At 38.6% G+C, this 4,307-nt stretch overlaps 1 pseudogene; it reads right to left on the reverse strand.

The window, feature by feature from the left end:
* Positions 1-1,151: 1,151 nt before the first annotated feature.
* Positions 1,152-1,244, reverse strand: LOC111734381 (annotated as a pseudogene).
* Between the last annotated feature and the right edge of the window lie 3,063 nt (positions 1,245-4,307).

The raw sequence follows: 4,307 nt of genomic DNA on the forward strand, positions 1-4,307 counted from the left end.
TGATATTGTCCCAGGGCTCTTGGATGTATGTTTTGCATTTTTACCCTTTTTACTTTTTGTGTTCCAGTTTGCATGATTTCTCACCTATTTTTAAGTCCACTGATTCTTTCTTCTCCTGTGGCCATTCTGCTGATACGAATGTCAAAGTAATTCTTTATTTCTGATATTGTGCTTGTCACATGACATTTAAATTTGACTAGTTTGAATAGCTTACATCTCATTGCTGAAATTAATTCCCCATTTGTTTATGTCTGTTGTACACCTTCTCACTAGTTTCTTTAATATATTAATTATAGTTATTGTATGAGTTTCCTATTGCTGTTGTAACAAATTACCACAAACTTTATGGCTTAAAACAACAGAAATTTATTATCTTAAAGTTCCAGAGGTCAGATATCAGAAGTGAGCCTTAAAGGGTTAAAATCAAAGTGTCTGCAGGGCTGCATTCCTTTCTGGATTTTCTAGGAGAGACCTGGTCCCTTGCCTTTTCCGATTCATAAAATATTGTCATCACAAATACATACAAGACCCCCCTCTTATTTTATTTATATATGCCTTTTTATTTCAATTCCAACTCTCATTCCTTTTTCTGTTCCCTATATACGTAAACATCCTAATATGTTTAATGTGGATCTTTTTGTTTATGTCTTTACAAACTATATTTTGTAGTTCAATATGGTCTTAAATCATATAAACGCTAATGTGGTCTATATCTTATTTGGTTTCATACTTTTTGTTTTATTTTATTTATTTTTTATTTTTTAATCTTATTTTAGTTTTGAATGCCCTAAAAGTATTCATGGCTAAACTTGCTTTACAAAGAATTTTGTTAGGTAGCTCATCTGCTACCCCTGGGTTATCTCCGATCAGAACACTTAACCGTGAGGAGTTTGGCATGACTAAATAATTATGCCTTCTCTCATGTGTGGTTTGATATTTTTTTATTAAATTTATTGGGGTGACATTGGTTAATAAGATTCTATGGATTTCAAGTGTACGATTTAATAATATGTCATCCGTATATTGTGTTGTGTGTTCACCACCAAAAGTCACATCTCTTTTCGTCACCATATATTTGATCCCCTTTACCCGTCCCTATTTCTCCCCATCCCGCCTTTCCCTTTGGTAACCACTAAACTGTTCTCTGTGTCTATGAGTTTTTGTTTGTCTCTTGTGTGTCATCCTTCCACAGGGGCCATGCTAATCTTCATTCCAATTTTAGTATATGTGCTGCCATGAAATAAAGAATTACTTTGACATTCGTATCAGCAGAATGGCCACAGGAGAAGAAAGAAGAAAGCATGAGCACTGGTTTCATGCTTTTTAAATGCAGCACTTTATTTTTAACATCTATTTATGTCATTATGCATGCAACTACTCTTTTGCTTCTAAGTGCTGCATAGTACTTCATTGTGTGCATACAGCATGACTTATTCCGTTACTCCAGTGATGAACTCAGATCGCCTCCAATTCCACAAATAACACTGCGGTAAATATCCTCTTACGTGACCCCTTATGAGCCTGTGTGAGTTTTTCCTTGAGATAAACCAGGAGAGGAATTGCTAGGTCATAGAATATACATGATTTGACTAAATTCTTATTCTTTTCAGGGTGGCTGCACCACTGCCCCTTCCACCAGCAGTTCAGGAGTTTTCCACTGCCCCACTACACTTGGCTTTATTCAACTTGCTAACAACTGCCAATCTAATAGGTATAAAGTGCTGTCTCTTTGTTATTTTAATTTCTACTGCTCTGATGACTGATTTAAGTAGGTTTGCCTTTGATCTACGTGACTCTCAGCTGATTTTTTTCTCTTGTGTATCTTCAATTGAAAATGTTTCCCAGGCCCTTTTTAGGGCTTCCCACAAGTATCATTTGGCCTTTCTGCCTTGTTTACTGTCATCGCTGATGACAATCAGATGTAATCAGAGGCAAAGTAAATCTTTCCTCCAGTCCTTGGCTTGCGTGGTGAGTGGGATTGTGGACATGCAGATGCCTGAATTCCAGACTGAAGCTTCCATCAGCAAGACTTTTCCTACAATAGTGTTGTGTTTTTTTTTTAAATTTTTAATTGCCAAAAGTAATTAAATAGCAAGACTTTTTAATCACCATATTTGAAGCTCTGTACTTAAGAAAACATTTCTTTCTCAAGCTGTTTGCTAATGACATTTAAAAGTCATTATTCTATCTTTTACCTCCTTGGGAAAAACATATGTGGCAGCATAAATTACCTGTTTCAGAGTTCAAGGCTGTGTCTTGAATGTGTGTGCAATTCTGCAAGGAAGGTCAGGCCTGTGGAAGAAGTTGGCTCGAAAGTAGAATTTGGAAAACAAATAATACTCGATCCAAATACTCTCTTGGTAACAAACCAAATAAAAATTGACGTAAACTTCCTTTAAGTACTTTAACATTTCTAAACAACATTTTAGGCATCGTACTAAAATGCCAGTGCTTACACCACTGCAGGCTGACTACAAAATTAGGCAGGATCAGGATCAAACTACATAAATCTTCAAGGGGTGAATTCTTCTAAGGTCACATACATAGTCAAATTTACTTTTGCAAGTCCCTGAGACTCCTGTCGTACAAAGTCCCAGAAACTGGTTTGTCATTGTGGGTCATCAATTTCTCTAGTCATCTGTCATTTCCATCCTGATGTTTTCTGAGTTTACCTAGATTTTCACAACAATATAGTCTCCTTTTCCTTCTAGTCTAACCAAATTTTGCTACTAAATGAACTACATTCAGCAAGGACAGTCCGATGCTTTAAGCAGCAAAAAAAAAAAAGTGCCTCTCCACATCTCACCCCCACTGGCACGCATCCCCTCGGTTATGGTGATGTTAGGGAAGAATAGGGCTGTTTGAGAAGAACAACTTCACTGGTAGCAATCCCACTGTTTAGTAGCAAAAGGGGAGGTTGTGTCTAGGGCCACAGTACACTGTTGTGCAGTTTGTGCACTGTATATAATGGCCTAGTTGTGTTGGTGAATGGGAACTGAAATCCAAGTTGTGTGTCTTGACTTAGAGATGATCTTCACAGAAGGGGCAGCACAAATGTACCCTGTAAGCCACCAGAGGCCTCACAAGGTCAACGTTTGATCTAAAAAGGTCAGACCCAGACTTCGGGAAGACTGAGAACAGGCTGAGGTTGCTGTTCTGTTGTGAATCCAGGCACTGTATTCTCTGTTGCACCCTGTAGAAATTATATGCTTGAAAGGCTGCCTGAAAAATTGCAGATGAATGCCTTCAGATCCTGTGAGAAAAATGTTCTCAGTGGTGAAAGGGAGCATTTTGTTCTCAAGGACATTTGGCAATATCTAGAGACGTTTTTTATTGTCACAATTGGAGACTGCTACTGGTAGTTAGAGGCCAGAGATGCTGCTAAACATCCTACAGTACACAGGACATTCTCCCACAATAGAATTATCTAATCCAAAATATCAATAGGACCACCGTTGAGAAACTCTGTGTTACATGAAGGTAAGAGGAATGACTTTCCTCCATAGGTGGATATGGGGGTAATAATGTGGTTATTTTAACCTAATGTTTAAACCAGGTATATAGTTAGGTTTTCTCTTAAAGTAAAGGTTCCTCTTCAACCCCAATCTTATCCCATTCCACTCTCATTTCTTTCCCACCTGTCCTCCTATTGCCATAAGACAAGATGCTCAAAAGAAATTTCTGCATATTATTGTGTAAGTGTCTATGTGCACGTGTCTGCATGTGTATGAGAGAGAAACAGAGACAGACTGAGAAACAGAAAAAGAAACTTAGAGATGCAGAAAGAGATGTGCAAAGAAAGACAAGGGTGTCAGAGCAAGGGGTAAATGGAAAGAGAGAGAGGCAGAAAAAAAAGAGAAAACCACAGAGGACTGACATCCAACTAATTTTTTTTTTTTTTAAACACATACCTCCTGTAGTATGTCAGAGTCTGGAAATTCAGCAATAACAAGTCAAGGTCCCTGTGCTCAATGAGTCCACAATCTCTCCAAGAGACAAAGACAACCAGCTGTAACACACATGGAAAGTGGAAAGGTCACAATAAAATCATAAACAAAGCTGGAGGAAATACAGAGGATGGGCTGACATTCTGCAGGGTGAAGGGTGCAGGGAAGACCTCAGGGTGGAGTGACTATTGAGGTGAATGGGGCGGAGAAGCATTTTGTCAGGTGAACAGAATGAGGAGTGAGGTTTGGGAAATGGTAGAGGGCTAGGAGGTGAGGATGCACAGTAGACTTGGGCAGTGGAGAGGTAGAGGTGGGAAATGAGGTTGAAAATGGCAATTATGACCCCCTCACAACTCCCCA

The sequence above is a fragment of the Pteropus vampyrus genome, unplaced genomic scaffold (genome assembly GCF_000151845.1).
Source record: "Pteropus vampyrus isolate Shadow unplaced genomic scaffold, Pvam_2.0 Scaffold14, whole genome shotgun sequence".
In the NCBI taxonomy this organism is placed as follows: Eukaryota; Metazoa; Chordata; class Mammalia; order Chiroptera; family Pteropodidae; genus Pteropus; species Pteropus vampyrus.